General features: G+C 39.1%; 1 protein-coding gene across 7 annotated transcripts in view; it reads right to left on the bottom strand.

Moving 5' to 3' along the window:
- Positions 1–24,746, bottom strand: part of LOC129144276 (protein eyes shut homolog) — a 378,386-nt gene that overhangs the window by 298,938 nt on the left and 54,702 nt on the right. For all 7 annotated transcript variants that reach the window (XM_054685963.2, XM_063813146.1, XM_054685962.2 and 4 more), the window contains exon 2: positions 19,218–19,332. The gene's annotated coding sequence lies outside the window, so the exon portion shown is untranslated. The remainder of the gene's footprint in view (positions 1–19,217; positions 19,333–24,746) is intronic.

The following is a 24,746-nucleotide window of genomic DNA, read 5'->3' as shown; positions in this document are numbered from 1 at the left end:
TTTCCTTCAGTTCTGGTCTGATTTTAGTTATTTCTTGCCTTCTGCTAGCTTTTGAATGTGTTTGCTCTTGCTTTCCTGGTTCTTTCAATTGTGATGTTAGGGTGTCAATTTTGGATCTTCCCTGCTTTCTCTTGTGGGCATTTAGTGCTATAAATTTCCCTCTACACACTGCTTTGAATGTGTCCCAGAGATTCTGGTATGTTGTGTCTTTGTTCTCGTTGGTTTCAAAGAACATCTTTATTTCTGCCTTCATTTCGTTATGTACCCAGTAGTCATTCAGGAGCAGGTTGTTCAGTTTCCATGTAGTTGAGCAGTTTTGAGTGGGATTCTTAATCCTGAGTTCTAGTTTGATTGCACTGTGGTCTGAGAGATAGTTTGTTATAATTTCTGTTCTTTTACATTTGCCGAGGAGAGCTTTACTTCCAACTATGTGGTCAATTTTGGAATAGGTGTGGTGTGGTGCTGAAAAAAATGTATACTCTGTTGATTTGGGGTGGAGAGTTCTGTAGATGTCTATTAGGTCCGCTTGGTGCAGAGCTGAGTTCAATTCCTGGGTATCCTTGTTGACTTTCTGTCTCGTTGATCTGTCTAATGTTGACAGTTGGGTGTTAAAGTCTCCCACTATTAATGTGTGGGAGTCTAAGTCTCTTTGTAGGTCGCTCAGGACTTGCTTTATGAATCTGGGTGCTCCTGTATTGGGTACATATATATTTAGGATAGTTAGCTCTTCTTGTTGAATTGATCCCTTCACCATTATGTAATGGCCTTCTTCATCTCTTTTGATCTTTGTTGGTTTAAAGTCTGTTTTATCAGAGACTAGGATTGCAACCCCTGCCTTTTTTTGTTTTCCATTTGCTTGGTAGATCTTCCTCTATCCTTTTGTTTTGAGCCTATGTGTGTCTCTGCACGTGAGATGGGTTTCCTGAATACAGCACACTGATGGGTCTTGACTCTATCCAATTTGCCAGTCTGTGTCTTTTAATTGGAGCATTTAGTCCATTTACATTTAAAGTTAATATTGTTATGTGTGAATTTGATCCTGTCATTATGATGTTAGCTGGTTATTTTGCTTGTTAGTTCATGCAGTTTCTTCCTAGTCTCGATGGTCTTTACATTTTGGCGTGATTTTGCAGCGGCTGGTATTGGTCGTTCCTTTCCATGTTTAGCGCTTCCTTCAGGAGCTCTTTTAGGGCAGGCCTGGTGGTGACAAAATCTCTCAGCATTTGCTTGTCTGTAAAGTATAATTTTTATTTTTAAATGTTTCCTTGATGTGTCTCTTTTACTGAGCTCTAATATGATGAATCACCAAATACAGATAATCATAGCATTCAATGAAGAGAAGTTAAGTGAATTAATTAACAGGTGTTTATAAAGCTGTGGTGTTACGCTTTCACTAATCTTTCCTTGTGGCAAATATTGTGGCACATTATAGAAACAATAATAAAACTAAACAAAACAAAAAATAAGCAGTTCCCAAGTCTCCAAGCACAAGACAGAGATGCCTATAAATTTTACTGAACAACTTTTCCAGTTTATGTCAGCAATAAAGGGATATCTAAATGGAGGCCAGAATGAGACAGAATCGTTTGTCCTTCTCAGCTGATTCTCTCTGGGGCTCACTCTTCTCCCCAGTTGGTTAATCCATTGTTTTCTTCATACAGGTTAGACACAGAGGAGAACCTTTGGAGATGAGAAATTTGAACTTTATATTTTTCTTCTTTATTTCTACAGGCTACACTGAAAACAGTTGCTCTGTATCTGGTTAGCCATAAGTTAGAGCACCAACTTAAATTACCTTGAAATACATCAACTTTTTATAAATTTTCTGATTTAGAGATTTCAAAATTACTTCTGCTATTAATCAAATTTTCGTTAGAAATGTTTTCCATTATTATTGTAATATTATTATTATTAAAATAATAGTAGTAGCTACATTCTTTTATACATTATTCAATTATGGTAAGTAATTTGCATATTTTTTCCTATTTAAGATCTATACAACAGTTTTATGGGATGGTGGTGTTAAAATTATTTTTCCTTGGAATAATAAGAATAAATATTTGGGACACCTGGTTTGGATTATTGCATTGGAGAAAAACGTACTTCAAAGCAGACTATCATTGTTAAGATTGTTGCATTTCTTGAGTTAATCAAGAGTAAGACCACATTTTTAATGAATATCTCTTACTATATAGGAATAATCTTTCTTTTTTTTTTTTTCTGGTTTTGAAACAGTATCTCCCTGTCACCCAGGCAGGAGTGCAGTGGGGCAGCTGCAGCTCATTGCAGCCTCAACCTCCCGGGTCCGGTGGTCCTCCCAACATCACCCTCCCAAGTAGCTGGAACTATAGGCATGCACAACACCACCCGACTAATTTTCAAATTATTCGTACAGCTGAGATCTGTCTATGTTGCCCAGGCTGGTCTCAAAATCCTGGGCTCATGTGATTCTCCCACCTCAGACTCCCAAAGTACTGAGATTGTAGGCCTGGGCCTCCACGCTTGGCGATTCTCCTTTTTAATACCTTAATTTGAGATATGGCCAGGCAAACAGTAGACCTTACTTCTAATTACAGAATTGGGAGGAAAGAAAGAGTCTGAGCTCTGGGCACACAAGCTGATGCAGTTGATGGACAATGTCCTGCTGGATAACCTCCAAAGACTTGGTTGTAATTTTCTCAATCTCTATTTTTCGTAGGAACCTAGTAGAAAGCAGGGGACAGCGAAGTCATCATCCAGGAGGAACTAACATGAAAAACATTTTGCATATATATTATTATTTTAAAATCATTTGCCTTAATTTTTAAACTGCTTATATAAAATGAATGTTTATCCCTTGAAATGAACTACATTAAAATTTAATGCAGATATTTCAGGTGGCTTCAGCTCAAAATAATTTGGGTAATTTTTAACAATTGTTTATAATAAATAAATTTATCTTTAAAGGACAGCTGAGATAAATAATTTTTATGAATTTACACGTACAAATTTTTAGTATAGTATTGTGCCTAGGGGAAAGTTTAATACATAATAGGTATTCACTAAAAACTTTTTGAAAAAAAAATTGAAGCGATAATAGGTTAGCCTGGATTTGCCATTTAATCAGTTCAGTTCAGAGTCTTGAGTACGTACATATGAATCATTGTTAAATAAACATGGAATTATTTTGTGAATTAAAAGTAATGTATGTACATTTCTTAGATGATGTCTAACATGCAGTAGACGTCCAATGAGTCATAAATGGTGCATAGTGTTTACTTTTGGAATAAAGTGAGACAGAAGAGAATTGGTATTTTCTCTGTCTCTCTTGTATAACCTAGCATAACTCACCTTTCTTGAACATAGGCTCATGTTGAGTGGGAAGCAAGGGAGTAATCACATGGAAGAATGTTCTGCTTTCAGGAATTAATGCATCCTATTCCTAAATAATTAACTACAGGTAAGTATATGATAGATGGATGGATAGATAGATAGGCAGACAGGCAGATATTCTCAAACAGCAATTAAAGTAAACATTACAACTTAATTCAATATCTCATATTACAGTTCAAGAATCTGAGAAAATATTTTCTAAAATAATGATATTAGGCATAGAAGAGACACACTTAGTGGCTATATAGAAATCTCAAACTTATACAAAAGCAATGAAAGTTCCCCTGATAGATATCAGTATGGGACTGTTATGTTTACATTAAACCCTGTATTTTAAAATGACTTAGTATTGGGGTTGGCAGTTTTGCCCCCTTAATCTTCAATCCCTTGATATTGCACCTACGAATATGTCAGCTTACATGCTAAAAGAAACTTTGCAGAGGTGATGAAGGGTATGATGAGGAGACTATCCTGGATTAGACAGTTTCAGTCTAATCACTCTAGTCCTTAAAGGAGGAGAGCCTTTTTTCAGCTGAATTCAGAAAGATGCTGTGATGGTTAATATTGAGTGTCAGCTTGATTGGATCGAAGGATGCAAAGTATTGTTCCTGGGTGTGTTTGTGAGGGTGTTGCCAAAGGAGATTAACATTTGAGTTAGTGTGCATAGGGAGAGGCAGACCCACCCTCAATCTGGGTGGGCATCATCTATCAGCTGCCAGAGCAGCTAGAATAAAGCAGGCAGGAGAAGGTGGAAGAGCAGACCCGCTGAGTCTTCCTGCCTTCATTTTTCTTCTGTGCTGGATGGTTCCTGCTCTTGAACACCGAACTGCAAGTTCTTCAGCTTTGGACCTTTTGGACTTACACTACTGTATGTCAGGGGCTCTTGGGCCTTTGGCCAGAGACTAAAGATTGCACTGTTGGCTTCCCTACTTTTCAGATTTTGGGACTTGGACTGGCTTCCTTGCTCCTCAGCTTTCAGACGGCCTACTGTGGGACGTCACCTTGTGATCGTGTGAGTCAATTCTCCTTAATAAACTCCCCTTTATATACACATCTATCCTATTAATGTTGTTCCTCTAGTGAGCCCTGAATAATACAGATGCTCTGGAAAAGGGAGGGAGGGGAGAAATTCAAAGCCTGAGAAAATTTCAACCTAGAGGAAGGGGGCTGTTATACAGGGAAAGTGGGCTGCCTCTAGAGGCTGAGAAGACCTCAAGCCAATTGTCAGAAGGAAAACAGGGACCTCAATCTCAAAATCAAAATGCACTGAATTCTGCCAGCAATCTGAGCGAGCAAGGAAACAGATGATCTTATATTCCCCGAAAAGCCATGGTACTCTGTCAACATTTCGACTTCTTCCTGGGGAGACTTGGAGCAGAGAAACTAGCTGAAATCACCAAATTCTGACCTCTTGAAACTGTGAGATAATCTATTTGTGTTGTTTTATTTCACTAAGGTTGTGGCAATTTGTTATAGCAACAGAAAACTAATGCAGGCATAATGGAGGATTCAGATAATTACAAATTTATCCAGCTTTCATTTGCTTACTTTTAAATCTTTCCAATATGAACAACAAAAACATGTTAATTTTGTGACTTGCCTCAGTTAACAAAAGGAAAGTTCTGGTGTGAAAATGTCAATATAATACCGCATATTTTAGGCAAAGAGAGGTTATGAAATAGTCTCATATAATTATAACATACATGTTTTCTATTTTTATGTTTACTGAATAAATGAAATTTAACTAGTTTGAGTTAAGTTTCTGAAAATTAAACACAATTGCTTATATGCAAATTGAAAACTTGCATCTAACTATTTTGTTTTGTTTTATATTTGAAATTACAGTGACAATGATTTCCATTTAGCTCTAAAGCCATTAAGCAAGGCAAATTTCTCAAGAAAAGGTTCTTAATGTAGTCCCTGAAGTTAAATGTAACAATTGTCTATCTAAAATTGCTCTTGGAATTCTACATCGCAATAATCATTTGCAAATGTAATATTTTTCAGTTACCAAAACTATTTTATCTTTACTGAACTTTCCTGTGGATGTTCTGAAATTATTCCTTCCCTTCCTTTAATTGCAGATTTTTCAAATGTAGCTTCCAGATAGCAGCTTCCAGGTAGCAATCATGATCTAAATCACTGAAGCCTGTGTAGTGATGTGTATAGTCTCTTAGTCCCTAAGAGGTTCCACAAAAATCATCTCCTGTACACGTTTTGAACCTCCTAGACGATGATACAAAGCACTTATAGTCAGACTATTCAGTCCTGGGAGATTTTTGAGGTCTAAAATCTCACAGTGATTATTTGGTTCTTGAATTTGTAGTTCATCAAGTCACACAGTTCATCAAATTCATTTCTGGCTCAGACCTTGCCATATTTAGGGGCTAAAACAGAGCCACTACCTAGAGTTTGCTTGAATTCTAAGGCCAAGATCATAGTCTTTGTTTTCTTGTTGTTGTTGTTATCTTCTATATGCATTTAGTAATCTCATATCACTGGGAAGTCTGGAATGTCCAAAAGCCTATATGATGTACTGTGGAACTCACATGATCCCTCTGATAAGGGTGAGAGTCTATACAGGGATAGATACAATGAATAAACTAAACCTTAATCCACTCCCTGTATAATTGAATCTGTTTTAAACAAACCCTAAATTTTTAATTAAAGCTCCTCTGACCATTGAAATCAATTGTATTTGTATACCTAAAACAAGCCATGGACCCGAATAAGGAGTAGATTAGAATACAGACCAGGAATGGAGTAAAGAGGTCAAAAGTGAGGAATGACTAATTTACAAAATAACAAATTCAAAGATAGTAACAAATATCCCAGCCTCAAAGTTGTAATTAATAATGATAGTAATAGTAATAATAGATACATATTGACTATGTGTGTTCTCGGCAGTGTTTTATGTATTGTATGGACTCATAAGAACAGAGAGCCCCCGGCTCAATGGAAATGGGCATATTATGTAAAAAACACACACACACACACACAAAAACTGTCTTGTTAAAAACCAATATATTTCAGGTTTTCTTTTCTTTCTTTCTTTCCTTCTTTCAGCCTGCCTTTCTTTCTCTCTCTGCCCTTTCTTTCTTTCTCTTTCTTTCTCTTTCTTTGTTTCATCTCTTTCCTTTCCCAGTTTATCTTCATATAAATATTGATTACCTGAAATTGGTGCTACTGTAACAATGACAATAAAATGCACAGTATTTACTTTAAGTCTGGGCAGTAAACAGCAAGGGAACTCTTACTGGAGGCTGTAAGAATGGCAATTTGTATTATGCAAGAGTGAAACATAAAACTGTCACTTGTGATACCATGAAAGAGAGAAAATATCCCAGTGAACTTGTAGCTTTAGGTCAAAAGTTGAACAAGTTTAACAAAGAGAATTTGTGATGGTTGCATTTGTAATGGTACTGAGAGGTGACAGCGTGCTGGCAGTCCTCACATCCCTCGCTCACTCTTGGCGCCTCCTCTGCCTGGGCTCCCACTTTGGCGGCACTTGAGGAGCCCTTCGGCCGCCGCTGCACTGTGGGAGCCCCTTTCTGGGCTGGCCAAGGCTGCAGCCCACTCCCTCAGCTTGCAGGGAGGTGTGGAGGGAGAGGCGCGAGCAGGAACCGGGGCTGCCTGCCGCGCTTGCGGGCCAGCTGGAGTTCTGGGTCAGCTGGAGTTCCGGGTGGGCGTGGTCTTGGCGGCCCCACACTCGGAGCAGCTGGCCAGCCCTGCTGGCACCGGGCAATGAGGGACTTAGCACCCAGGCCAGTGGCTGCGGAGAGTGAACTGGGTCCCCCAGCAGTGCCAGCCCACCGATGCTGCGCTCGATTTCTCACCGAGCCTTAGCTGCCTTCCCGCGGGGTAGGGCTCGGGACCTGCAGCCTGCCATGCCTAAGCCTCCTACCCACTCCATGAGCTCCTGTGCCGCCCGAGCCTCCCCAGCGAGCACCACCCCCTGCTCCACGGCGCCCAGTCCCATCGACCACCCAAGGGCTGAGGAATGCGAGCGCACGGCGCAGGACTGGCAGGCAGCTCCACCTGCAGCCCCGGTGCGGGATCCACTAGGTGAAGCCAGCTGGGCTCCTGAGTCTGGTGGGGACGTGGAGAGTCTTTATATCTAGCTCAGGGATTGTAAACACACCAATCAGCACCCTGTGTCTAGCTCAAGGTTTGTGAGTGCACCAGTCGACACTCTGTATCTAGCTGCTCTGGTGGGGCCTTGGAGAACCTTTATGTCTAGCTCAGGGATTGTAAATACACCAATCAGCACCCTGTGTTTAACTCAAGGTTTGTGAGTGCACCAATCGACACTCTGTAACTAGCTGCTCTGGTGGGGCCTTGGAGAACCTTTATGTCTAGCTCAGGGATTGTAAATACACCAATCAGCACCCTGTGTTTAGCTCAAGGTTTGTGAGTGCACCAATCGACACTCCGTATCTAGCTGCTCTGGTGGGGCCTTGGAGAACCTGTGTGTGGAAACTCTGTATCTAACTAATCTAATGGGGATGTGAAGAACCTTTGTATCTAGCTCAGGGATTGTAAACGCACCAATCAGCACCCTGACAAAACAGGCCACTCGGCTCTACCAATCAGCAGGATGTGGGTGGGGCCAGATAAGAGAATAAAAGCAGGCTGCCCAAGCCAGCAATGGCAACCCGCTGGGGTCCCCTTCCACAGTGTGGAAGCTTTGTTCTTTCGCTCTTTGCAATAAATCTTGCTACTGCTCACTCTTTGGGTCCATGCTGCTTTTATGAGCTGTAACACTCACCGCGAAGATCTGCAGCTTCACTCCTGAGCCCAGCAAGACCAGGAGCCCACCGGGAGGAACGAACAACTCCAGATGCGCTACCTTAAGAGCTGTAACACTCACCGCGAGGGTCCGCGGCTTCATTCTTGAAGTCAGTGAGACCAAGAACCCACCAATTCCAGACACAGTACTATAGGAAAGAGATGAGCTTGGAAAATAATTCAATGGTTTTCATGCAAAAATATGATGGCATTGTTTAGAATTTTAGGGGTGTGTAGGGTTGAAACACATTTTTAACCACAACCATTAAAAAGCAAAATTGAGAAATGATTTGATCAGCAAAGGTCAATCAAAACTCAGATTCACAGTAAAGTCAAGTGTATGACTATCACACTCACTGTTAAAACTATACAGTAGTTTAAGATGATGCTCAGTCAATCCTTTCAGTTGAACAAATAGTGCAAGGAAATGAGACTGAAGGTAAGCCTGTTCTACAGATTCCTGGCAGGATCAAGGTACCCAAAATTAAATCTAAAGGGAGAGTCATATCATTAAAAGAATAGTATGTTTTATAACCAGAAGTTATCACACACACACAAAAGACTTGAATCTTTAAGGGGGTTATTCTGAAGCTGTCAACACAGGGTTAACAAGAATTCTGGACAGAAATATAGTTACAAGTGTGCATTAGTCAGGCTGCAATTTGATTCACTTCCTTGTAACCAAAATCAAAGTCACTAGATATCGACCATTTGCATGTCCATTGTTCTTCTAGGTAGGATATCTAAAGTTAGAATCATAAGACTTTTAAGAATCCTGAATTCCAGCAGAACAGATGATGCCAACCCAAAAACCCCACATGAGAACTAAATCAGCATGAGAATGCAGTTTCTTCTTCTCCCTGTCTCATGACTGCACCCTGCACTCTTCAACTAATCAACAATCTCCACACATCAGTCCACTCCAAAACCTTTAAAAACCCTACCCTCAAACTCCTCGAGAAGACAGCCTTCAGGTTTCCTCCTGTCTCTTTGTTTGGCGGCCCTACAATTAAACCTCCTTCTCTGCTGCAACCTGATGTCTTGGTGTATTGATTTGTCTTGTGCGTAGGGCAATGGGCAATGAACCTTTTGAGGCTATAATTCCACTAAGTAATCTACCTCTTTGGAATAAAAAATAAAATGACCTCAATATTCTAAAGATGTAAAACAAGCCTATAAAAAAATCCTGCACAGCCTCCAGAGAAGACAAATTCTCAAATTCCCACTTTAAGTGAAGACAAGAAGGATAATAGAAAGTTAAAGAACTCCCAAAGGTCAATCCCATGGATGATGGAGAACAAGGTACAGAACTGGATTGCTAATCCTAGGAAGTGAAATTAGGGTCTAATCAAGGAATACACTTCCAGTGTAAAAGCACCTCATAAATTCCACACAGCTGGATTTCAGAATTGCTGTTGATCAATGACCATTATATCTCCTGTTCTTCCCATGTCAAAATGGTCACTGTGGTTGTCTTGTGTCTGCTTCACTATGTAATATTTGGTAGGGGAAAGGGGATCATTGACACTTAGGTCAATAGGAATCACATCCAGACTTCATTTGGAGACTATCACATTACCTAGATTCATGGATTTTAGTTAGATACTAAGATTGCTTGGGACTTTGTGTTCCCCCCGCCTGGGGAAACAGGAGAAACAGAAGAAGTAAACAGTTACACCTTATGGAACATCTTCTCCATTAATATTTTCTTAATAGAGCATTTTTCTGCTTTTTCTATCCAAACTTAGTAGAACTTACATATTTCTCAATGTAAATATTTTGACCAATATTTATCTAAAAAAATTTCAAAAACTCAATAGCAATATTTTAGCAAAAATGGTATATGTGAAAGTCTCAGGTTGCATAACAAATACATTTGACAGAACTTCTAAATCATATGCAGATATCTTGAAAACTTGCAGAGTATCAACAAAAGAAATACCATTCTTATATGAAGCACATCACAGTGTCATTGTCAGTTAAAATATTCTGTGACTTTGTACTTGTGTTGAACATCTTGCCACGTTACTTTTTATATTTCTATAGTACTTGTCTAAAATAGTAAAACAAGTCCTCCAAACAATAAAGAAATTTGTATAAAAATTATTGAGAAAAGCTGTATCAATGGAAGAAAACTTACTGAATGCAAAAGAACTGCTTGTTAACAACCGTATTAGTTGTTTGGTAGTTAAGAACCAAAGATGTAAGCAATTTATATACTTAGGCAATAGTTCATAATGTGTATTCTTCAATGCATTTTAAAAAGTAATATATTGGTTGTAAATATTTGACTGATGTGTAACTCATTAGGAATATTTTTCATTTAAATTATTAAGAAATAGACTACTTGTTAGTATTTTCACACATAAACCTCTAATTCGCAGGAATAAATTACTGTGATTAATGGGAGACCCCTGTAAAAAAGAGGATCAACCAAGTTTTTGGTGACAATGAAGACAGATGTGACCATTATTTGTGCTGTTGAAAAATATCCTCATTCTCCAGCCCACCTTCTGGACACAAGGTAGTTGCACTTCCTGAATTCTGTCTGGAGGATGGGGCTGGGTGGTGAGTTTCAGTCCGTGAGGTGTGGGTGGAAGAATGCACATCATTTCTGGACCAAAGTACTTAATCCACTATGCTATCCTCCAGTGTGTTATTTCCTCCAGCTACTGTGAAAAGTAATATTAGCTTTGGTCCTTGAATGAGGATGGCATATACACCAGATGGGCTATAATGGACACCTAACATGAATGGAAAAAAAAAAAAAATCCTGTCTTGTTTTCCCTCTTTGGGGCAAGTGGGAGGTGAGTTTTACTTGAAAAATTTAGTCTGATCTCTGTTTCTCTACAACTTCATTATGACTGAACAAGCGCAAATACTGTCATCTCTACTCTGATTTACTATAACAGACTTATAATTGATTTTTCTCTTTCATGTTCATAATCTGCAAGTCTTCTTTCCATAGAGGGAGAATAAATTTTTTTAACATGCAAATAAGATTCTGTCAGCAGTTCTAATGTGCCTATGGATAATTCGAGTAGAGTATAAGTAAAATTTACTAGTAGGTGTTCCAGGAACTGTGAGGCCAAATTTTAGAAAGTCCATTATTATGGATGTTAGAGTTCCCAAGCATAAAAGAGAATAATGAATGGAAAGAAAGGTTATAATTCAGTTAGTGGCTAAAGTCATTGAATATTTACAATGTGGCAGACACTCTTTAGTTCTCACATCACTCTAATTCTCTTACAACTTCTCTTACTTTATATATGAGGAAATTTAATGACAGAAAGATTATGGTAAACAATATGTCTTAGGTAACACAATTGTTAACGTAATAGAAGTGGGATTCAAACTTGCCACAGAGCCTAACACTTAACTGCCAAAAACCAAAAAAAAATCCTGAAAGTTCTATGGACAGAACCAATAAAAAGTAGGCAAAATGAGCTCATGAGGAGTTTATGAAAGTGCCTGTTACAATGCTGAATGCAAAGCAACTGCATGCTTTGTACTTATATTCTTATCTGGATGCTTTATAGGTACCAGATTTTCTCTGCTCGTTCATCAGTAGACAGATGAATGTTCCTGATTTCCACTTGACAAGTTAATGCATTTTGGAAGTGTAAATACTTAAATAAAATTCAAAATCAATGTCTAATAAAATTTTTCTGAGCCTGGACTCCACCACTAGACAACGTATGCATGTAAGAAATCCGCACTTATACTCACTAACTCTATACAGACAAAAATACAAATTTTCTTCTTTTTCCTATAGTATAAAGAGCTCCCTTGGTGCGGGTGAGCATGTTATTATTCATGCTCTATCATATTCCAAATTTCATTTTATGCTACAGGTTAGCATATCAACTACTATCCTCATTTTCCATTGAAAGGTCAGTGTTGCTGTTTGTGTGGTTTTTGAGCAGAAGAAATATGCATTCTGAACAGTGTTATAAATGTATTAGTTATTCCTTAATAACTTATTATGCTACTTGGATGACTATAAGAATGTAATATATACCACTAGGTAAGTTATATTTTCTCAAGTAGAAACAAAGAATTGAAAAACTAGAAGATTATCTTATGATACCTAGTTTAACTTCCATGTTCCATAGGTGAAGAAATTGAGTCCCAAGTAAGTTAAATAATTTTCCCTGAATTTCAGAGGATACTAGTAAATAGGGATAAATCGAGGACCATAACTGAGGGCCCTTGAATCTGTGTTCCATGTAGCTTATGTAATTAATAAAATAAAAGCCTCAATGTTACACAGCAAATATGTCTATCTACAGAAATTTATTAAATAGTATTTTTAATAGTAAATGAGAAGTCAAAAAGGTTGGCTCATATAAAGATACTATATAAAGCATTTTTCTTGCTACCACAACGTAATCATTGCATTGTTAGGGTTGTGTTTTCTCTGAACTATCCATCATAAGATTTATTTTTTGACTTTTGTATATCTAATGCTTTCTCACTTAGATCTTCTAGTAATTCACATCTGAGTTCACTTTGCTCTCACCACTTTTCTAAGCAGGGTTAGGCTACAATGGTAACACTTTACCTTCTTGCAGTGTGCTATATTTCATTTTGTAATTATATGAAAAGACATTGTAAAAAAGAGGAAAGAAAAGCTCAATGTATTTTACAGAATGCATTTTGTGCCAAGTCTGAAGTACCACATACTTGTGAATACCAGAGAGTTTTCAAAGCATTTTCATTTTATTTCACATTATTTCATTTAATTCTCCCACTAATCTGTAGAGGTAGGCGAAGTAGGTTTTAATGTCTCTGTTTTATAGATGAGAAAACTTGGCATTAGAAGGATAAGTGACTTGCCCAAGTTCACACTGGTATTAAGTGGTGAAGCTGTCCATTATTCAGTGCTTCTCCCTCTACAGTTTACTGAGATAATCAGTGTTGCTTAATAGTAGCTGCCTAGAATACATCTACTATAATTATGAAATACCTACCCTCAAAGCCACAAACTGGCCCTTTTCCAATTTCTCACACTTTTATAGAGCAGAGGTCAGCAAACTAAAGCCCACAGATCAAATTGGAGTCCTTCCTACTTTTGTAAATAAAGTTTATTAAAACACAACCACAGTCATTCATTTACATATTGTCTATGGCTGTTTGCCCGCCGCAATGGCACAGGTAAGTAGTTGGGAGAAAGGTCACATGGTCCCAAAGTCTTCAGTGCTCTTCGGCCTTTGCCTTGAATGTGTGCTGACCCCTGCTAGAGAATATGAAAAGCCAAAGTATACTTCCAGACTCTTGCAGCTATTCTTTCAGAAACTACAGAAATCTCTAAGTAATCTTTCCAGGAAATGTTTTTAAAATAAGCAGACTTGACTGGCTTGGCTCTTCTTTTCTTTGTCCCTTTCCTATATTTGCTTCTTCCAACCTGTATTGTGAACAACACCTGGGATTGCAGTCGTTACTTTGTATACATGAAGAGACAAACATATGGACAAATGAGGACGGATAGAAAGAAAACAGAGTTAGGGTGCCTAATTACATTTCTGAGCAACTTCTTCAGCCCTGGACTTCGTGGATCTATAAAGGATTCTCTACATATTAAATACACTGTTAGTAGTGTTACTTGATTATAATTTTAAAAAATTATAATGGATGCATTCAAATGTCCTGTCATTTACTGAGTCATAACAATAGTGTTAGTTTCCATGTTAAGGCCACTAAATATTGAATCACTTTAGGATTCAGCATTTTACTCCTTTATCTACACCCACTCCCTTAGCGATCTTATATAACCTCATGAATATACAGTGTTTATGTGATGATTAATCTTAATTCTATCACAAGGCCAGTCATCTATTCAGCTAGCTACTTGGCAACTCTACATGGAAGTTTATCCGTATTTCAAACTTGACTTCTGCAAAACCTGATCCTCTTGAAGATTTCCCCATTCCAGTTAATAGCAATTTAATGTTTCAGTGCTTGTGCCAACAACTGTGGAGTCATCCTTGATTTCTCTCTGTCATCTACATTCCATATTTTTAGCAAATCTAGTCGTAACCCCATCAAAATATTTCCTGAGGCCCTGCAAGCTGAAGCTTAGTCCTTGTTATACAGGTGAGAAGAATATGTCAGATTGCTAGTGCCTTCCTCTTCTATAACTAAAAGTTCTTTGAGTCTAACATCTGGATAAATTGTGCCCAACATTAAACTTCATTTTTCTTCTGTCTCTATGAAATGCCTCTTATTAAAAATCAATTTGCCTTCATCACAGACAGAAGCCTAGACCACCTGAGATGCCATCTCCTCATATTGGAAACAGCTGTTTAACTGAACTGATCTAGTTTCAGGACTAGTCTGCAGTTCATTTAAGTGCTGTGCTAAAACTGTTGGTAAGGATATCAACATCTTTGACACATAAGCCTAGGAACACTAACTGGGAACCCCATGAGTAGATGCAGATAACTGCAAAGTGGTTTTATTTTTATTTCCCTTGTGCATAACCCACCTCAACCCCACAACTATGCCTCTTGTCAACAGGAAGAAGCTAGAGTGATCATCAGCCTTTTCCCATCTCTATAGCCAACACCTTAAGAGTAAGGTGCTATGGAGCCCAAAGCAGGGTTTAAAACTACCTTTGCAAATTATATCAGGGAGAAAATTATGACAGTAAAAGAGATCTGATTTAACCACCCCGCCCCATCTTGCCTTTCCCTTCAACATTCCTGAGCTTAGGCTAAGCTAACTTTGAGAGACATTTAGTTTATGACTTTTATCTTATTTTGTTATTTTTATAGAGATGAGGTCTCCCTATATTGCCCAGGCTTGTATCAAACTCCTGGATTCAAGCAATCCTCCCACCTTGGCCTCCCAAAGTACAAGGATTACAGGCACGAGCCACAGCACCCATTCAATATAAAATTTAGTTTTAAATGATAATAGGCCTCTCCCAAAACTCAACCACCTTTGTAAATCTAATGAAACATTATCAGGCTAGGGGGAAGAGCTAAGGTGTGGTCTGATCACAAGATATGCAACATCACTATAGTATATTGCCCTTTTGAGATATTTGTTCAGGTTTTTTGCCTGTCTGACACCTGGACCTGATTGCTCCTATGGCTCCACATGGAAGCAACTCAGCTTAAGAGGATAGCTGTGCCCTCCTACAATTTCATCTCTGCCTGAACCAATCAGCAGCAAGTACCCATTACCTGGCCACCCCATCCCTTCCCTCAAACTGTCTTTGAAAAACTGCTAACCTAAAAGCCTGAGATGGGATTGATTTGAGTAACAACCCCATCTTCTGTGTAGTGTGGCAGGCCTTGTGTCAATTAAACTTTTCTTTAGTGCAATGCCATGGTCTTTATTTATGCAGCGGGCAGGAAGAACTGATCAAGCAATTGTCCTTCTACTCTTGTCTTATTTGGTCTATTCTCTATACCTCAGTCAGAATGACCCAGTAAAACTGAAAAGAAGACAAGGTCATTTCTCTGCTCAAAATTTTTCAATGATTTGCTGTCTTTCTTAAACAGAAGCCAAAATCTTTGACAACAACCTACAAAATGTTTTGCAGTCAGTCCCACTTCCTCCCCAACCCTACCTTGTTATTTCCATGACCTCAATTCATATTATAGCCTCTTTCATTCATTGTCCTCTGGCTACACTTTTTTGCTTGCTTGTCTTCCTGAACATGCCAAGCATTCTCCTGTCTGGAAGTCTACTCTGGTTATTCTTTGTTTGCATTGCTCTTCACCCAACTAGCTACATGGATATCTCATCTCTTGCAAATTTCTGCTCAAATTTGATTACCTCAGTGAGCTCTTCCTTGACTATTCTGTATAAAACAGCCAACAATTAACCACTTCCCTTAAGATGACAGCAAGAATGAGGAAAATAAAAATAAAAATAAATAAAAGCATAAAAGATTATCCACTTCTCTTTCCCATTAGTACTTCCTATATTCTCTAATCTTCCATTCTTTGTTTATTTCTATCATTAACGTTTTATTATGATATATAATTTATGTACTATAATATACACTACTCTTAAGTATTTGCTTTTTCTCCTTAACTCGTGTCTTCTATGACACTATATACTTTACTTTTATTTATTTAGTTATTTATTTTTTGAGGCAGGATCTCAATTCTGTCACCCAGGCTGCAGTGCAGTGGTGTCATCACAGCTCATCAATGCAGCCTCAACCTCCCAGCCTCAAGCAATCCTCCCACCTCAGCCTCCTGAATAGCTGGGACTACCAGTTTACACCACCACAGTTGGATATGTTGTTTTTTAAAAAAATTTTGTAGCAATGGCATCCCCCTATGTTGTGCAGGCTGGTCTTTAAGTCCTGGGCTCAAGCGATCCTCCACCTCTGCGTCTAAGATTAAAGGCTAAGCTTAAAGGCATGAGCCAACACACTTGGTCACATTTATTTATTATTTACTACATGTCTTCCTGAATTTAATTTAAAAACGATAAAGGCAGAAATTTTGTTTGTTTTATTTGTAGAGAGCCCACAGATTTTTTAGTAAGTTTCTGGTGAAGTATTTAATATGCATTTTCTCATTTAATCCTCACATTAATGAGTTATTTCCGCCACAGAAAAAAGGAAAAAACTCAAATTTATTATATTTAAAATAATTGGCATTAGTCACATTGCTAGTAACTAGTGATGGAAGTGACGACCAGTGTGGAGCAGCTGCTGCAAGGATGCTGGTTGCACAGCATGAGACATGGACAGGGTTGCATGTTCTGCAGAGCTGGTGGGAGCCAGGAGCAGGCGAGAGCCCAGACCCCTACTTAGTTGATGAGGCAGAAGCCCGTGCTCCCTGGCACAGCTGCAGCCACCCAGCTGTGGCTCTGGACTCCAGCATCACTGCACTCTTTGGGGGCCCAGGAAGCTCCTTGCCATCGCAGGCTTGAAAGTACCTGCTCCTGCTCCCTGGCCTCTCCCCACTTCTAGCACCCACTCTGGCATGGAGCAAAGTTGTGACCAAGCCTGGGCACTGTTGCAACTCTACCAAGTGTGCGGGCACTCGGGACAGCACTGACACACCAGCTCCCTGCTGCCTCAGCCTCCTCCAGACTTGGGCACCAACAAGCACAGGAGGGAGGCTGGCGGGCGGGGTGGGTGGTGAGAGCAGGTCAGCATGGGCCTGCAGCACCCCTCAACACAAACAGCCTGGGCACTGGGGACAGCATGTTGATGGTGGCAAGAGGCAGACAGGCCCTTGGGTGGAAAGAGGTGCATCCCAGGTGAAACCCCACCTTCAAGGCAGGGATGGCCTGAAGCCTGGGGGCCGGGTTGTCAGTTCCAGCTGGAGTCCACTACCCAGAGTGAGAACTTACGGTGCTTTTTTCGGGCCTGCCAATGACAGCCCATGGACAAATAAGCGCATATTTCCTCCCTTCTGAGCCCACTGAAACCCTGGACTCAGCCAGACTCGGACATATGTCGGGACTACCAGCTGTGGGAAGGAACTACCCACTTCAGGTCTCCTGGAGTGATAAGGATGACCTGTCTGCAGAAAGGAGCGATCCACTAGGGGTCTCCTCTGAGCTGTTCTGTTGCTCAATAAAGCTCCTCTCCACCTTGCTCACCCTCCAGTTGTCCGCATACCTCATTTTTTTAAGAGGCAGGACAAGAAGTCAAGACCAACTGAATGGTGGGAATGAAAGAGCTGTAACACAAACAGGGCTGAAACTCCCCCCGATCGCCATGCTGTGGACGATGAAAAGGAGAGAAGAGCTGAAGAGGCCCTTTGGGGACGCCAGACCTAGGGGCTCCCCGAGCCAGAGCCGTGACACCCTCTTTGGGGCTCTGTGGTTCCTGGCGTCTCAAAGCTTCTGGGTGCCACCGCAGTCCCCTCATCCAGACACAGGTGCCCACAGTGGAAGCTGCTTGTGGTATATCTGATCCAGCCACAGCCTTACACAGAGCCCGCACCTGTGCCGGTGCCTGGAGCTGCCCACCGCGCTGCGGCAGCCAGCATGCCTGGCTGTGCGCAGTGGGTGGACCCCACGCTCACTTTCTCACATATCCCTTGCCACTCCGTGCCTGGCTTACCCTTGGCCGGCGTGGGATCCTAGCCGGTGGTGCAAGCCAAGCACAGCCTGGCAGGCTGACGGGGCAGAACGAGCCAGTGGGCCCAAGCAAAACTCAGGCAAACGCGCCACTGGCCACAGAGGTTTCCAGCTGGAAAAGCAACACCCTAAGGAACTCAAGACAGCAGTGTTGCCAAGATTTTAATTTAGAAATTGTGAAGTCACACAATACCCTCTTAATTACCATGCTCTATATTCTCCTAGCTGCTCTGTAGAAAAAAGTTCAGACAAAACAAATAGTAACATGATTGAAATGGAGATTGGCAGGATACTAGAACAAGCAGATATCAAGCTACTTCAGAACAATATCCTATTAGTTGCCAAATCTAAGAGAAAAAGCAAATAAGCTCATAATAAAATACAGAGAACAAAAAAGCTGAGAATGTATGATTAAGATAATATCAATATGAGAAAATACTACATTTAAAACTAGTTGTCAGTAGAAGGAGTAGAGAAAGGAAGAGAATAGAACTCTATTAAGTCAAGTTTCAGGAAGAATTTTCCAGTCTGAAAAAATAAGAAAAGTTATTAGGGAAGTAATAAAGGGTCACTTCTAGAAGAATAAAAACCTGTATATGTTTATCCATTAACTCAAAAAAAAAAATTTTCAACCCTTTCATCTTGAAAGAGAAAGAGATGCATTTAATAATGGATTATTTAAATGCATCTCTTTCTCTTTCCAAGGCCCAAATAATGTTATGACAAAGTAACACCAACAATGTGAAAACCCATAGAATTGTGACTACAAAAATTGAGATATTTCAGCACACTTTTAGCGGATCTAAAGTGAATTTAAGAGGTAGGAACCATTTAGTAGAGCCAAAAACGATAAAACCTGAAATTCTCTAGAGTAGGATGTTAATGAATGGTGAAAGATTCTGAATAAGGAAGCAAAAATTGCCATGGAAAGCAGGGAATGAGGCAAGATTATAAAAATACAGAACCTGTTTTTTCCTCATGACTCTTATCCTTACCTCAAGTACACAGGTTCCGTTGCTGTTTGAGATCAGTGTTTTATTTGCTAAATAAATATGGAGCAGAGGATCCAGACTTGACTCCCCAGGTGTAAGAGAAGAGTGAGGCACAAAGCTGGAAAAAAAGAAATAAGAAAAATTATTTTATCTTTCAGTTTCTTCTCATCATCCCTAAGCTCTCCCACATCTTATGGAGGGATATAATCCCCTCCTTTCAGATTAGCCAGTATCCTGCCTTTAGCTATAGTCCTGCATTTATTGTCTGTGTAATTACTGAGAAAAATAAGATGGTAATTAACTTTCAAAATGGGCAGTGTAGCTGTAACAAAGTCTTTGAAAGCAATTGACATACAAAAATTCTACAAATAAAAGTAAGTATAAGCTCAAATAATACAATAGTACATTATTTATAGAATAATGCTTTTCCCATTCCATTGTATTTTAAACCTATGAACCCAAATGCCATACTGGAAAGAAATGTTAGGGAAATGTCAGCAGTAATTCAGTGGGTCCATGAAAGGGCTTCAACTTGGCAGGAAACTTCTAAAATTACATGCAGGATCATATTTGTATTTTCATAGTGATGATTTTCATGAGAGTATCTCTAAATGAATTTCAAAAATAATTCTTTCATTAAAAAGAGTTTTTTTTTTCCTTTAGGAAACTTTTTAATACATAGGCTATCCGTGAAATATGTATATGTCTTCAGTTGCTGTTGAAAGCAAGATCAGCTACTCCTCTGTCTGAAAAGTATTTTACTTCATCTTCATTCTTGAAGGGTATTTTCAAGGCATATAGAATTCAAGGTTGGGAGTTTTGCTGTTATTGTTCTTTCTGTGTTGTTCTGGGTTTTTATTTGGCATGTTGAGAATATCATTTTACTGTTTTCTGACTTTTATTGCTGCTATTGACAAGTCACCTTTCAACTTAATATTTTCTCTTGGGCCATTTTTAAAGATTTTTTTATGGTGTATTTGATGAGGTACAGTTTCATTATAATGTTTCTAGTTGTGGATTTATTTTTATTTCTTTTTTCCTGAAATTACTTAGGATCCTTGACTCTATGGATTTCTGTCATTGACCATTTCTGAAAAATTATCAGCCACAATTTTTTTTTACCCTTGGCCGGTAAAATTTATTATCTGTGCCCTATTTCTTTTTTTCTCCTCTTAGGACTTCAGTTGAAATAATGTTACATTTTCTCACTCTGTCCTGTATATACTTTATTCTCTTCCTGTATTTTCCTTTTATTTCTTTGTCTCCCATGCTTGTGGTGTTTTTTACAGTGTAAACTTAGCTTAGCTAGAAATATGTTTTCCATATGTGCTTCCCTATATGCTTCCAGGTTATAGTGGGCCAAAATAGAAGTTTGTACATGATTTGGAAAGTGGAGAGGAAGAAACAGCCATAACCTCTGTTGGTTGTTTTGGTGTTAGGCTGTAAGAACCAGAAGCATCAATGCTCAGAGAAGCAAATTCAAAATTAACCATACTCTTCCCAACTCTGCATTTGTAATATTCACCTGCTAGCCCTATTGACCAAGAGTGACCTCAGGCCTACTCCATCTCAGATGCAAAGGCAATACCCTGACACAGATGTCTCCACTAGTTCTCCTTAATGGTCCCATTCTGCAAGTCAGCCATGCCTGGTTTCTGAGATCTCTGGCAAGTTCTAATTTGTCCACCCATACTGGTTCTTCAGAGAGGAGGAGAGCAAATTTTTCTCATCCTCTAACTCACCCATTCTGACCCTTACTTACCCAGTGTCTTGTGTAGTTGTCTAAAGTTTTAGTGCTATAATAAATGTCCTATTCTGTATTACTTACAGTGGTAGTGCTCACATGGTTGAACTTTGTCTGTACTGCGTACTGTTTTACTGCACTCTTTTTAAGAACACTAACTTCACATCCTTGTATATAATTAGCTATGAGGTCTATGCAATGAATTTTTAATTTATTAAATTTTGGAGATCTTTATGTTCTTTATATCCTTTTTTACATCTGTAGCATCACATTTTATTTCCCTGTTTCTGTTGATATCCTTAACTTTTGTTTTTGACTTCTTTAAGTTAAAAAGCTTAAGAGTTTCTTCTGCCTTGACCTCCTGGGCTCTAGTGGTCTTTCTGGCCTGAAATTAGTCATCTCACAGAGTAATCCACGAAAAGATTTAGAAACAACTGAGCTCAAACCAAAACTTGGACCAGTTCCTAAGTAATAAATAAGTTCTCCTTGTTTAACATCACACTAGATTGTAAAGTCCTTATAAAAAATAGATTTGCTTATTTTATCCACAACTGAATATATAGGGCCTCGAGGAGTTCTGAGTATCTGAGAGGTACTCAATACATATTTGTTGAATAAAAGCATGGCCAAAAAAGGATAAATTATTTTGTGCTCTCCCTGATGATTTCAATAGGATGTACTTCTGGGTCTATTTATTTTGTTGTTTGTGTTTCGGTGGGTACATGCTTTTGGTGTGTTTTTACTTTATGTACCTGGCTATCTTTGATCGAGCTAAGCATTACACATAATTAATTGTATAATTAAGCATAATTAAGCACTGCATAATTATTTGTAGGAATAATTAGAGGACTGAGATGAAGGAAAGCCTTCATCCAGAGAGGATTTCTGTTTGTTTCAGTCAATGGGGGCATTACTTGTCCTCAGTCACATTCAACAATTTGAATATGTTAGATTACTGAAGCCTCCAGACTTTTAAAATTGGGCTACAATTCTTCAAGAAAGCCAATCATTTTATTTTTTTAATACACCTTTGTCCCAAAGGTGTATTTATTAGGTAGCAACTTATTGTGGGACACTTACCTGTTAGATTCTTCATTTTGTTCTATATTTTTTAACTATAGATATGTCAGTACAAATATTCACATTTATGTAACTAACAAATACTACTATTAGTTCTAGTTTTCCCTTTGATTTCAGTCTAATAATTATTTCTTTTCTTACAAGACTTGCAGTGATTTTAAGAAGATATTTTAAAATATATCTTATGCAGATTTTTAGAAGTTTTTAATAGAATTGTTTGTACAAACAATCCTCCCATTATGGGAAACACCTAGCCTCCAGAAAATAACTTTAAGAATAATTTAGAGAGCTTTGATTAAAAATGTAGATAGGAGGCAGGACTAGCTTGCAGTTCCTGCTTGGACAGACAGAGCAGTGTGTGAAGACTTACATCATAAAATTTTGCTCCAAGAACTACCACAGGAAAATACCAGGAAAGCTGAGAGAATTATCTGACCCTTTGAAGGAACTGGATTGCTACTGCAGGCTCCCTGAGATGCCAAAACATTGTGAGTGTACTTGCTTTCTCAGCAGGGACGCTGGTGGTCTGAGGCAAGTTCTCAGCCCTGGTCACCAGCTGCCTAAAAATAGACTCAGTGTTGTTGGGGGGACACAGTGGGAGTAACACTGGCCTTTAGGACTGTGGGCTGTGTGGGAGCAGGGTGAGTCCTGTGACTGCTGACTTTCCCCCACTTCTTTGGTGACCTGTACGACTCAGCAGAGGCAACCTAATACACCTGGGAATAAAACTCCATTGGCCTGGGAACCACATTCCCATTCCACACAGCAGTTGCAGCAAGCCCCACCCAAGGAGAGCCTGAACTAAGACATGCCTATCCATGCTACCACCCAGTGGTCTTTCTCTAACCAGTGTAGTTGCGAAAGAAAAAGGACATAATCTCTTGGGAGCTCTATGGCCTTGTCCACTGGCTGAGAAACCTGAATACTTAACCAGACATTCCTAGGGCAAGTTTGCATCCTCCCTATAGTATCACAGCTGATGCACTCTTGAAAGCGCCACCTCCTGCCTGGAGGGCAACCAACACAAAACGAGCGCACTGAACAAAAACACAACCAAAGACCCTCACAGAGTCCACCTCACTCCCCTACTATCTCCACCAGAGCAGGTTACTGGTATCCACAGCTGAAAGACCTGAAGATGAATCACATCAGAGGACTCCCCAGTACCGGCCCAGAGCTCAGTACCTCTGCTTGGTGGCTAGATCCAAAAAAGCAAAAACAATCACTGAAGTTCACCTCTCAAGAAGCCCTATCCCTAGGGGGAGGGGGTACAAGAATGCCACATCAAGGGAGCACGCGGTGGGACAACAAAATCTGAACAGCAGCTCTTGAGTCCCAGATCTTCCCTCTGACATAGTCTACCCAATGAGAAGAAAACATAAAAACAATTCTGGTAACATGACAAAACAAGGTTTTTTAACACCCTTAAAAGATCACACCAGCTCACTAGCAATGGATCCAAACCAAGATGAAATCTCTGAATTGCCAGAAAAAAAATTCAGAAGGTTGATTATTAAGCTAATCAATGAGGCATCAGAGTAAAGTGAAATCCAACTTGAAATCAAAAACATGATACAGGTTATTAAAGAAAAAACCTTCAGTGAAATAGATAGCATAAATAAAAACAATCACAACTTATAGAAAGAAGGATACACTTAGAGAAATCCAAAGTGTACTGGAAAGTCTCAGCAATAGAATAGAACAAGCAAAAGAAAGAACTTCAGAGCTTGAAGACAAGGCTTTCAAATTAACCCAATCCATCAAAGACAAAAAAGTAATAAATAAATGAACAAAGCCTACAAAAAGTTTGGGACAATGTTAAGCATTCAAACCTAAGAATAACTGGTGTTTCTGTGGAAGAAGAGAAATCAAAAAGTTTGGAAAACATACTTGAGGGAACAATCAAAGACAACATCCCCAGCCTTGCTAGAGATCTAGACATCCAAATACAAAACACTCAAAGAACACCTGGGAAATTCATCGCAAAAAGATCATTGCCTAGGCACATAGTCATTAGGTTATCTGAAGTCAAGACAAAGGAAAGAATCTTAACAGCAGTGAGGCAAAAGCATCACGTAACCTATAAAGAAAAACCTATCAGATTAACAGCAGATTTCTCAGCAGAAACCCTGCAAGCCAGAAGGGATTGGGGGTCCTATTTTTAGCCTCCTTAAACAAAACAATTATCAGCCGAGAACTTTGTATCCACTGAAATAAGCTTTATAAATGAAGGAAAGATACAGTCTTTTCCAGACAAACAAAAGCTGTGAGAATTCGCCACTACCAAGCCAGCACTACGAGAACCGCTAAAAGGAGCTATAAGACTTCAAAATAAACCAAAATAGAACCTCCTTAAAGCATAAATCTCACAGGACTTATACAACAATAACATAATGAAACAAACAAGGTATTCAGACAACAAATAGCATGATGAATAGGATAATAATACCTCACATCTCAGTACTAATGTTGAAAATGAACTAATATAGGGACTTTAGCACTCCACTGACAGCACTAGACAGGTCATTAAGATACAAAGTCAACAAAGAAACAATGGACTTAGACTATACCCTACAGCAAATGGATTTAATAGATATTTACAGAACATTCTACCCAACAACTGCAGGATATACATTCTGTTCATCAGCATATGGAACATTCTACAAGATAAACCATATGATAGGCCACAGATAAGTCTCAGTAAATTT

The sequence above is a fragment of the Pan troglodytes genome, chromosome 5, assembly GCF_028858775.2.
Source record: "Pan troglodytes isolate AG18354 chromosome 5, NHGRI_mPanTro3-v2.0_pri, whole genome shotgun sequence".
In the NCBI taxonomy this organism is placed as follows: Eukaryota; Metazoa; Chordata; class Mammalia; order Primates; family Hominidae; genus Pan; species Pan troglodytes.
This window is presented reverse-complemented; position numbering and strand designations above follow the sequence as displayed.